Consider the following 12,684-nt stretch of genomic DNA (forward strand, 5'->3'; position numbering starts at 1 on the left):
ACAATTACACATATGGTTTTCTTTTTTAAGCATTCTAACTAGTAAATAAATGCGATCAAAAGTTTGCTTACAATGGAGCCTATGGGAGTTGCTCTATTCTGCCTATAAAGCCATTATATACATACATGCTCTAAGTATATATGTAATGTAGTAACGGGCACACTACATGAGAAAAATGCTTTATTCTGCCTATAAAGCCATTATGTACATACATGATCTAAGTATAAATGTAATGTAGTAACGGGCACACTACATGAGCAAAATGCTTTATTCTGCCTATAAAACCATTATGTACATACATGATCTAAATATAAATGTAATGTAGTAACGGGCACACTACATGAGCAAAATATTTACGTATTTTGCTAATTTTAAGCATACGCGGCGCATTCATTTCAAAACTCACGCTTTTTTCGTCGACAACATCACTGATTCACTGCAGACCTTATGATAGCCAAAAACATAAACATCACTTACTGTACAATGTCTGCTGTTATTAAGATGCCGACAGATAGAACCTGGTTATATTCCCGTTTAGATGAAGAATGACTCATAATGCTTGCGAAGAAAAGGGGGTGGAACCAAGCGTCTTTTCGCGTCTTTCTTGCCATTTCCGAGTGTCTAAATTGGATGTCAAAGTGTACCAACTTGTCGGAGTACGTCCTCATCCTTCTACTATTAGGGTGCGATGCATGAGTAAACTTTCACGAGTACGGGGACAAGAAAGCAGCTCACAAGCCAATTATGTCAATATAGCCACATACTGTAAGCTAGTGATCCCGACGCTGCTATAGTTTGTCTGCGTTAGCGCTCATAATAACAATATCACTAATACTTGGTTAATATTCAAGTCATGACATGAAAATAAAGTATTGTTGGCAGTTTTTGGATGGTTATTTATTGGGTTTTATGGGCGGAATAGAGGACCTCCCATTGGCTCCATTGTAAGCAGACTTTTATTTACGTTTATTTACTAGTTAAAATGCAAAAATAATAGAAATGCATCCGTCATCGTGTATTTCATAATGATTGTGAACAATAGGCAAAATTATCCAAAAAATTCAGTTCCCCTTCAACATTTCTCCCACACACAAAGTTGTTAAACTGCTGCAGAGCAGAAAGGTTGTTCCTTATGCAGCTCACAGCTATTTGAAGCCTCTTTGGTTACACTTTATTTACATAAACTTGTCATTTCCAAAAGAAAGGTTCTAGTTTATTTATAAATGTTTTAACCACAAAGAAATCCTTTGCCTCCTTCGCCTACTGCTGTCTCATCTTTCCTCCACACCCCCAAGTTGTCATCGACCTCATAAAATCTGAGAATATCACACGGTCTTCCTGATGTGCCACAACTCCCTCTTCCTCTCCATGTTGAGCATGCTCTATAAATGTGACAATAATACAACAACCTACACTTATAAATTAAATCATCTTCAAGTGCATGAAATTCAACATTATGACTGGAACGCCGAGAAATGCACAACACATTTCTCATTTAATTGTGTTGTGTTCAAGCATGCTATTGTAGGTTGTTGTGCTGTTTGGTTTGGTTGGGAGAAAACAATATTATATATTATATATTTTTATTATAAATAATGACAAAAAAAATAAAGCAATTAGGCCACAATTACAGCAGGAGTTGCAGCTGATTCAACGGCCTGTCCTAGGACCACGGTCACTGGCACAGAACGCATCTGGTCTACATTATCAAAAACAATAATAATAACAATCACAATCACAAAAATTCTGATATGTTGCATAATGGAGACAAAAGAGTATGATATTGACATTTATCCAGCTAACAGTGCCGCCAAAACGTGGGGAAAAATAATAAAATACTAAAGCTGCTACACATACCACAGGAACCACAGCACTGATCAGTGTCCCTATAGCGCCTCAAGTGCTAGTGAGTGACCACTGGTCTGTGCCAGAGATCGAGGTCCCAGAACAGACCATATACTGTAATTGGCAAAAACCACCTCTCCACTTTTAGCATATTAGAAAAAAGAAAACATCAGATGACAGTATTGATGAAAGTATTTTTGCATTTAAACATTGTATTTAATCATGTTGGATAACAAGCACATACTTTTAAAATATGTGTAAAATGCAAAAAATTAATTACGTCTGCAGAACGGTATTATAAAAAAATCTACGTTTGGAAAAGAATAAAACAAATTTCATAGGGCCCTAAGAAAAATTAAGGTCAGATCCCAAGCTACAGTTAATCTTACTAAACTAGAAGCAAAACTAATGATATATATATATATATATATATATATATATATATATATATATATATATATATATATATATATATATATATATATATATATATATATATATATATATATATAGGTATGTATATATACACACACATATATATATTTACACATATATATGTATATATACATATATACACACACACACGCACACACACACACACACACACTCACACACACACAAGCACACACACGCACACACACACACGCACACACACACACTTATATATACACTTTTACACAAACACGAACAGAGTATTAGCTTTCTGGCTTTTTTTCGGGGGTAATGTGTTCAGCGGAGGAGGATGTCTGAGTGAGATACAGGTAAGCATGACGACTTGTAACTTTACCTCCTCAGCGGAGATACGTTTCTCACACACACACACACACACACACGCACACGCACACGCATACACACGCACGCGCACGCGCACGCGCACGCGCACGCGCACACGCACACGCACACGCACACGCACACGCACACGCACACACACACACACACACACACACACACACACACACGGACACGCACGATATGGTTGGCAACACTGGCTGGTGGTAAGTGCCTGATAGCATCAGGGCCAGCCAGGAAATGAACTTGTGATGTGGTCTATAGGGAAAACAAGAGGAAGAAGATGTATGTTTCCTCATTAATTAACATAAGGTTCAGCACACACTCATCCTGCAAAGACGAGGCCTGAGTGAAGTTGCCAACAGTTGAAATGTAGTCTGGACACAAAAACATCCCTCAAACAAGGGGCCAGAAGATGGAGAAGATGGACGGATGTATGGATAGAACGATGGATGAGTAGATATCACCAGGAAAGATGAGGTCACCTACCTAGGTTCCATTCTAGAGGCTAATCTTTCCTGTGATAAAATGGCAACCAAGGTAATCAAAAAGGTCAACCAACGAATGAGATTTCTCTACAGAATCTCCTCTCTGGTCAACAAAAGCACCATGAAGATTCTAGCGGGAACTCTCGTTCAACCCTTTTTCGATTACGCATGCACCTCCTGGTACCCTAGCACCTCCAAATCCCTCAAATCTAGACTCCAAACATCCCAGGCAAGCTAGTCAGATTACTTCTAGACCTCCACCCCAGATCACACTTCACTACTACCCACTTCTCCAAAGTGGGCTGGCTCAGGGTGGAGGACAGAGTAAAACAACTTGCACTGAGCCTAGTCTATAAAATCCGCTACACCTCCTTAATACCGAAGTACATGTCAAACTACTTCCTTAATATAAATGACCGCCATAACCACAACACCAGGGGGAGCTCCACTAACCACGTTAAACCCAGATTCCAATCTAACAAAGGTCTAAACTCATTCTCCTTCTATGCCACATCACTATGGAATGCACTCCCAACAGGTGTAAAAGAAAGTGCATCTCTATCCTCCTTCAAAACCGCACTAAAAGAACACCTCCAGGCAACTACAACCCTAAAGTAACACCCTCCCTTCCACATAATACCTCTTCGGATTGTAAATAATCAAATGTAAACAATCAAATGTAGACACTTTTTCTTATACTTTCTGATCTCTCTCTCTATGTCCACTACTTGCTGTACATATCCTACCAAGTCAGTCCTTCACTGTTTCAATATCCATTTCTCTGATGATGCAATTGTTAATGCTGATTGTTGATGACTGAAGTGTTGATACCAACCAAACCTAACCCCCCCCCCCCCCCCTCCATATCCCACACCCCGGATTGTAAATAATGTAAATAATTCAATGTATATACTCTCATGATTATCTTGTGTGATGACTGTATTATGATGTTAGTATATATTTGATAGTATATATCTGTATCATGAATCAATTTAAGTGGACCCCGACTTAAACAAGTTGAAAAACTTATTCGGGTGTTACCATTTAGTGGTCAATTGTACGGAATATGTACTTCACTGTGCAATCTACTAATAAAAGTTTCAATCAATCAATCAATCAATGGATGGATGGGTTGATGGTTGAAGGGATGGATAAATGGGTTGGTGGATGGAGGCAGCAGGGTTTCCCCTAGATTACCACTATATATACATATTTATGTAGCGGTGGGGGCGTGGTTGGGGGCGTGGTTAATATGACATCACCATATATATGACGTAATGAGAATTTTGATTTGCAATGATTCATCCATTCATCCATCCGCGGGTGGGGGTGGGCAGTCTATTCCATCTGCAATCGGGCGGAAGGCAGGGTAACACTCTGGAAAAGTCGCCACCTCATCACAGGGCCAACACAGGTAGACAAACAAGCATTCACACTCACATTCACACACTAAGGCCAATTTAGTGTTGCCAATCAGCCTATCCCCAGGTGCATGTCTTTATATTTTCTTTAAAAAGCCTAAACACATGTTTTGCGTATATTTAAAAGCAATATAGTTATGGGACAGCGTGGCTTGGTTGGTAGAGCGCCCGTGCTAGCAACATGAGGGTTCCTGGTTCGATCCCCAGCTTTCTAGTCACAACCATTGTGTGCTTGAATAAGACACTTCACCCTTGCTCCTGATGGGTCGTGGTTAGGGCCTTGCATGGCAGCTCCCTCCATCAGCGTGTGAGTGTGTGTGTGAATGGGTGAATGTGGAAATAGTGTCAAAGAGCTTTGAGTACCTTGAAGGTAGAAAAGCGCTGTACAAGTATAAACCATTTACCATTTGCAGGAAAATGGTTGGGGGCTAGTGCCGCTACCTTAATACCAACATACAATAGACCAGCTCATTGACAAGCTGACCTAAATTAGCATGGCCAATCGCAGGGCACATACAGTATAGACAAAACAATCATTCACACTTTAATTCATGTCTATGGACAATTTACAGTCTCCAATTAACTAACGTGAATGGTATATGCGGCCGCGAGGTGACATCATACGCAAATATTGTGTTAGCTTTCACTGTTATGCTGATGACACCCAACTCTACAAGGCCCTAAACCTGACCAGCACGCTAGATTGTGGTCATCGGGAGGCGTGTCTAAATGAAATCAAACAATGGATGTCGAGCAACTTTTTGCATCTTAACGCTAAGAAAACGCAAATGTTGATTATCGTTCCTGCTCAACACCAACACTTATTTAATAAAACCACCTTAATATTTGACAACCAAACAATTAAACAAAGCGACTTGGTAAAGAATCTGGGTATTGTCCTCAACCCAACTTTCTCATTTTAATCAAACATTAAGAGTGTTACTAAAACAGCCTTCTTTCATTTCCGTAATATTGCTAAAACTCGTCTCATTTTGTCCACCACCGACGCTGAGATCATTATTCATGCGTGCGTTACATCTCGTCTTGATTACTGTAACGTATTATTTTCAGGTCTCCTTATGTCTAGCATTAAAAGATTACAGTTGGTATAAAATGCAGCTGCTAGACTTTTGACAAGGACTACAAGGTTTGATCATATTACGCTTATACTGGTTCACCTGCACTGGCTTCCAGTGCACTTAAGATGTGACTTTAAGGTTTTACTACATACATATAAAATACTAAACGGTCGAGCTCCATCTTATCTTGCTGATTGTATTGTACTATATGTCCAGGACAGAAATCTGCGTTTTAAGAAATCTGGATTATTATTAATTTCCTAGAGCCCCAAAAAAAAGTATGTGGGCTATAGAGCGTTTTCTATTCGGGCTCCAGTACTCTGGAATGCCCTACCGGTAACAGTTAGAGATGCTACCTCAGTAGAAGCATTTAAGTCCTTTGTATACCCAAGCCTTTAAATACACCTCTTTTTAGACCAGTTGATATGCCGTCACTCTTTCTGCTCTGCTCCCCTCTACTGCGTGGAGAGTTTATCAGGTGGCCACAGATCAGTTTCCACGGAGGAGGCACTAGCAGTTCTAAGTCGGGACCCAGGATGGACCACTCCTCTTTGCATCAGTTGGTGACGTCTCCGCGCTGCTGACGAGTTTACAACGCAAGAGGATCCACTGCAGGCCTCACTATGAACTGGACTCTCACGTTATTAACTGTATCCACTAGGCATCAATTGCATCGGTCACCCAATGGAAGGGTCCCCACAAGGTTTCTCGTTGTTCCCATTGGGTTGAGTTTTTTCTTTCTTGCCCTGTTGTGAGATCTGAGCTGAGGATGTTATTGTGCCTTGTGCAGCCCTTTGAGATATTTTGGACTATATAAGTAAACTTTGATTAATTGATATTTTAAGTAAGCCTAAAATATGTAAACTGGAGTACCCGCAGAAAAAAAACCACACACGCACGGGAGAACAAGCATTGCACACTCCACACAGAGAGTCCAAACGGAAGTGCGAAAACGCACACAGCGTAAATTAGACGTTATTGTCGGTAGTAATGTCAAAAGAATTAGGGTAGTTTAAACAGACTTGAACAATAAATGCACTACTTAACATGAAATACGTAAAAAATAAAACTTATTATGAATGTGTGGCGGCATGTGTCTTGCTGTGGTGGTGAGCCACAAACAATTACATGTAGGAGACACCCTGGGGAGGGAGAGCTGGATGGATGGATGGTGGAAGGATGATGTATGGATGGATGATGAATGGATGAGAGAAAGACAGACAAGACAGATACTGCAGATAGATGGATGAATGGTTCAGTAAATAATTGTGAGATGTAGAAAACATCAAACCCTCCGTTCTCCCATAAAACGATTGAAGTGTCTACAGTGTTGGCTGTAATCTGTAGTAGGAAGCAGGTTGCCTGGCTTGGACTCCCTGTATGCAGGACAAAGACATGGAGCAGTGGGAGGAAATCACAGCGTCCCTTTCCTCTTTCTCTCTCTTTTCCTCTCCCACTGAGCGTTGCACAACACGGCAGCAGAATCCACCTCCTCCCCGCCTGCATCAACACGTGCTATCACATTCACACTCCATTTGCGTTGCAAATGTGTTTATTATCTGCACACACAAGTGTCGTGTTTGTGCTGCTTTGGCTTTGTACTGGTGCTGCAGATATGCTGGCTTTGTTTTCAGCCCACACAAGTTCGAAAAATCACTCCAGACATTAACAATACAAGAAGACAAAAGTGTCAAACAGGGAGCTGATATTAGGATATAAACTTTATTCACGTAAAGTTAGCTAAGAGAACACACAAAGCCTCTGTTCCTTAAACTGCAAATATAAGGCAAACAATAACAAGCTTTATAGATTATGGAAAACAATACTTTTCAACAAAACAGGAGAAAAATTTGATGATCAATTACAGCCTGCACAAAATTAATATGTGGAGTAAAATCATAGAACAATCTGAATAAGTCACCTCAAAAATGTACCAAATTACAACACAGTAGAAGCTTGTGTAAGAAACTAACCTCGACTACTAGCATATGTATGTCCTTAACAACAGCAGTGAGCTTCTGTCATATTAAAGATCTTTGATTCATTCGCCTTTTGCAGCAACTGCACACTCTTGTTATAAAGGCGTCCTAAAAACAGCAGTGCACACGTGTCCTATAGAGCAGTGGTTCTCAAATGGGGGTACGCGTACCCCTGGGGGTACTTGAAGGTATGCCAAGGGGTACGTGAGATTTTTTTTTTTTTTTTTTTTAAATATTTTAAAAATAGCAACAATTCAAAAATCCTTTATAAATATAAATAAAAACCTATCTTTTTTTCCAAATAGTTCAAGAAAGACCACTACAAATTGTTATACAATTTAATAAATCAGAAACTGATGACATAGTGCTGTATTGTACTTCTTTATCTTTTTTTTTCCAACCAAAAATGCTTTGCTCTGATTAGGGGGTACCTGAATTAAAAACAATTTCACAGGGGGTACATCACTGAAAAAAGGTTGAGAACCACTGCTATAGAGGATCTCAGAACACCAGTTTTGCAACAGATTATTTAAAACAGCAGTGCACTCCTGTCATATCGAGGATCTCTGACTAGCATTTTTACAGCAGAGTACTATTGCCATATAGAAAATCTTTAAATGCTATTTTTGAGGCATATCCCTAAAACTGTTGTTAGGGAGAATCTTGGATCACTGTTTTTTTCAGCAGATTCCCCCAAAAAGCATTGCTCTCCTGTCATAAAAGAGGATCTTTGAATACTATTTTTAAACAGATTTCTAAAAAACAGTTTGCACTGCTGTTATATAGAGGATCTTTGGCTACTGTTTTTCAGCAGATCACAAAAAAAACCAGCAGTGATCTCTTGTCATATAAAACATTGTTGAATACTCTTTGTTTAAGCAGCACATTCCTGTCTATCATGTCATCTCTGACGGGCATTTTTGTATAAAATTCTGAAAAACAGCAGAGAGCATCATATGGAAGATTTTTTACTAACATTTTTTGCAGCAGATTCCTAAAAAAACAGTGTAATCCTGTCATATAGAACATCTTTGTAAACTATTTTTGAAGCAGATTTCTAAAATCAGCAGCGCACTGCTGTCATATGGAGACTAGCATTTTGCATTGATCACACCTGACATATGGAAGATCATTGACTACCATTTTTTGCAGCAGATTCCAAAAAACAGCGGTGCTCTCCTCTCATATAGAAAATATCTGAATACTATTTTGGAAGCAGATTCCTAAAAACAGCAGCGTATTCCGTCATTCAGAGGATGTCTGAGAAGCATTTTTGCAGCAGATTCTCAAAAACAGCACTGTGCTGTTGTCATAAAGAAAATAATTGAAAAATATTTTTGAAGCAGATTCTTCAAAACAGCCGAACACTCCTATCACTTAGAGGATTTCTGAATACTATTTTGCAGCAAATTCCTAAAAGCAGCAGCGTGGTGCTGTCATTCACAGGATTTCTGACAAGCCTTTTTGAATCCACTTCCTAAAAATAGCAGAACACTCCTGTCATATAGAGAATTCTGACTACCATTTTTGCAGCAGATTTTTCAAAATAGCAGAACACTACTATCATATTCAGGATCTTTAAATACTATTTTTGCATCAGATTCCAAAAAACAGCAGCTCAGTCATTCACATGATATCTGAAGCACAGAACTCCTGTTTTATAGAGGATCTTTGGGGCGGTATAGCTTGGTTGGTAGAGTGGCCGTGCCAGCAACTTGAGGGTTCCAGGTTCGATCCCCGCTTCCGCCATCCTAGTCACTGCCGTTGTGTCCTTGGGCAAGACACTTTACCCACCTGCTCCCAGTGGCACCCACACTGGTTTAAATGTAACTTAGATATTGGGTTTCACTATGTAAAAGCGCTTTGAGTCACTAGAGAAAAGCGCTATATAAATATAATTCACTTCACTTCACTTCACTTTGACTACTGTTTTTGCAGCAGATTCCTAAAAACAGCGGAGCGTCCCGCTAGAGGATCGTTGGCTATCTTTTGCAGCAGATTTCTAAAAACAGCAAAGTGTTTCCATCATGAGGGGTGGGGTGGCTCGGTTGGAAGAGCGGCCTTGCCAACAACTTGAGGGTTCCAGGTTTGATCCCCGCTTCCACCATCACTGCCGTTTTGTACTTGGGCAAGATAACTTCACCCACCTGCTCCCAGTGCCACCCTCACTGGTTTAAATGTAACTTGAGTTTCACTATGTAAAACTGCTTTAAATTACTAGAAAAAAGCGCTATATAAATATAATTTACTTCACTTCATCATAGGAAGGAACTTTGACTAGCATTTTTGAACCAGAATCCTTAAAAAGCAGCGTAGTCCTATCGCATTGATGATGATGGACTACCATTTTTTGCTGCAGATTAAAAAGAAACAGCAGTGATCTCTTGTCATATAGAACATCTATGGATACTATTTTTGAAGCAGATTCCTAAAAAACTATGGCACGTTCCTGTCTATTAGAGCAGTGTTTTTCAACCACTGTGCCGTGGCACACTAGTGTGCCGTGAGATACAGTCTGGTGTGCCGTGGGAGATTATCTAATTTCACCTATTTGGGTTAAAAATATGTATAGTCTGCAAATGATGTGTTGTTGTTGAGTGTTGGTGCTGTCTAGAGCTCGGCAGAGTAACCGTGTAATACTCTTGCATATCAGTAGGTGGCAGCCGGTAGCTAATTGCTTTGTAGATGTCGGAAACAGCAGGAGGCAGCAAGCAGGTAAAAAGGGAACTAATGCTTAAACCAAAAATAAACAAAAGGTGAGTGCCCCTAAGAAAAGGCATTAAAGCTTAAGGAAGGCTATGCAGAAAACTGATGGCTACAAAGTAAACAAAAACAGAATGCTGGACACCAGCAAAGACTTACTGTGGAGCAAAGACGGCATCCACAATGTACATCCCAACATGACATGACAATCAACAATGTCCCCACAAAGAAGGATAAAACAACTGAAATATTTTTGATTGCTAAAACAAAGTAGATGTGGGAAATATCGCTCAAAGGAAGACATGAAAATGCTACAGGAAAATACCAAAAAAAGAGAAAAAGCCACCAAAATAGGAGCGCAAGACAAGAACTAAAACACTACACACAGACTCCAAATAAGTCAGGATGTGATGTGACAGGTGGTGACAGTATACCTACTTTGAGACAAGAGCTACATTGATGCATGCTTGGTTATGGTTTAAAGTCATATCCAACAATTGCGACAACAACTTTTTACTGTCAACCGAGTTTCGTTTTTTAATGATTTCTGCTGGTGGTGTGCCTCCGCACTTTTTCAACGCAAAAAAATGTGCCTTGGCTCAAAAAAGGTTGAAAAACACTGTATTAGAGGATCTCTGACTCGCATTTTTGCAGCAGATTCTGAAAAACAGCCGGGATCTTTTAATACTATTTTTTGCGGCATATTTTTCAAAACAGCCGAACCCTCCTGTCACATAGAGGATCCATGAATACTATTTTTGCAGCAGAGTCCTAAAAACAGCAGCTCAGTCCTGTCATTCAGGGGATCTCTGACTAGCATTTTTGCAGCACAGCACTCCTGTCACAGAGAAGATCTTTGATAACCGTTTTCTGCTGCAGATTCCTCAAAACAGCTTAGTGATCCTATCATATAGGCTCTTGCTTTATGCCACAGAGCACATATTAGGAGATGTACTCCAAAATGTGTTCTGATTGTTATTGTTATGATTGTTGGAATGTGCAAGCGATCTTTGATTTGTGCACCAATGCTGGAAGTCAACTCCAAACTAAAGTCCCCCTGGAAGGCGGCTAAAGCTGAAAGATGTGTGGCCATCAAATTTTAATTATGTTATTGCTGATGTTCCAGAGCACACACACACACACACACACGCACGTAGGTAGGTAGGTAACAGACACACAGCATTCAGTCGATGTAACACGATAGCGACACACAACCATAGCTGTTGAACATGACAACATCCATGCTTAAGCTCTGACAGCTAACTTCCACTACTCACCGTGCCTTGAAACGGTTGTCAAATACGCGCCAATTTGACGAGCACGACGGTCCAGAAGGCGCTCCGAGCGGCTTAGAAGGACCTGGAAGATGTCGCCGACGTTGTCAGACCGTCTTTCGCTGTCTTTTCCGCTCGCTATCCCCGCCTGGATGAGTCTTTCCTGGACGCTTCTCGCCACCCCCCCCAAGTCTGCCAGCTCTTCCACAGGCGGCTTCCCCAGTGCGCGGTCGCTCTGATGACGTCAGGACGCAGGAGCGCGTCCCCGAGACGCAGCCACGCCCCCTCGTAGCCTCCATCCCTCCTCCGCCCCCTCCCACAGCCGAGTTGAGAAGCTAGCGAGGAGCTAGTAGTTGTGAGCCATTAGTCTAGCTAGAGCATTGTCAATTTTGTGGGGTTATCTATGTTTTTTTTGGACATTTTCTCTTAGATATGGGTTCCCATAGCACCATTCAGTGTAGATGTTAATGTAATGTTAATACAAGTACCATTATTACCAAACAATGGTATGAAATAGGGATGTCCGATATTATCGGCCGATAAATGCTTTAAAATGTAATATCGGAAATTTTTGGTATCGGTTTCAAAATTATCGGTATCAGTTTCAAAAAATAAAATGTATGACTTTTTAAAACGCCGCCGTGTACACGGACGTAGGGAGAAGTACAGAGGCACTGCCTTTGCGTGCCGGCCCAATCACATAATATCTACGGCTTTTCACAAACACAACAAGTGAATGCAACGCATACTTGGTCAACAGCCATACAGGTCACACTGAGGGTGGCAGTATAAACAACTTTAACACTGTTACAAATATGCGCCACACTGTGAACCCACACCAAACAAGAATGACAAACACATTTCGGTAGAACATCTGCACCGTAACACAACATAAACACAACAGAACAAATACCCAGAAACCCTTGCAACACTAACTCTGCAGCACTACAATATACACACCTCAACCCCGCCCACCTCAACCTCCTCATGCTCTTTCAGGGCATGTCCCAAATTCTAAGCTGCTGTTTTGAGGCATGTTAAAAAAAAATAATGCACTTTGTGACTTCAATATTAAATATGGCAGTGCCATGTTGGCATTTTTTTCC

At 40.5% G+C, this 12,684-nt stretch overlaps 1 protein-coding gene across 22 annotated transcripts in view; it reads right to left on the reverse strand.

The window, feature by feature from the left end:
• The window catches only part of LOC133605969 (ELKS/Rab6-interacting/CAST family member 1-like), a 149,292-nt gene extending 137,505 nt beyond the window's left edge, over nt 1-11,787 (reverse strand). For all 22 annotated transcript variants that reach the window (XR_009815206.2, XR_009815205.2, XR_009815203.2 and 19 more), the window contains exon 1: nt 11,582-11,787. The gene's annotated coding sequence lies outside the window, so the exon portion shown is untranslated. The remainder of the gene's footprint in view (nt 1-11,581) is intronic.
• Nucleotides 11,788-12,684: the final 897 nt, after the last annotated feature.

This window comes from Nerophis lumbriciformis, linkage group LG05 (genome assembly GCF_033978685.3).
Source record: "Nerophis lumbriciformis linkage group LG05, RoL_Nlum_v2.1, whole genome shotgun sequence".
Taxonomy (NCBI): domain Eukaryota; kingdom Metazoa; phylum Chordata; class Actinopteri; order Syngnathiformes; family Syngnathidae; genus Nerophis; species Nerophis lumbriciformis.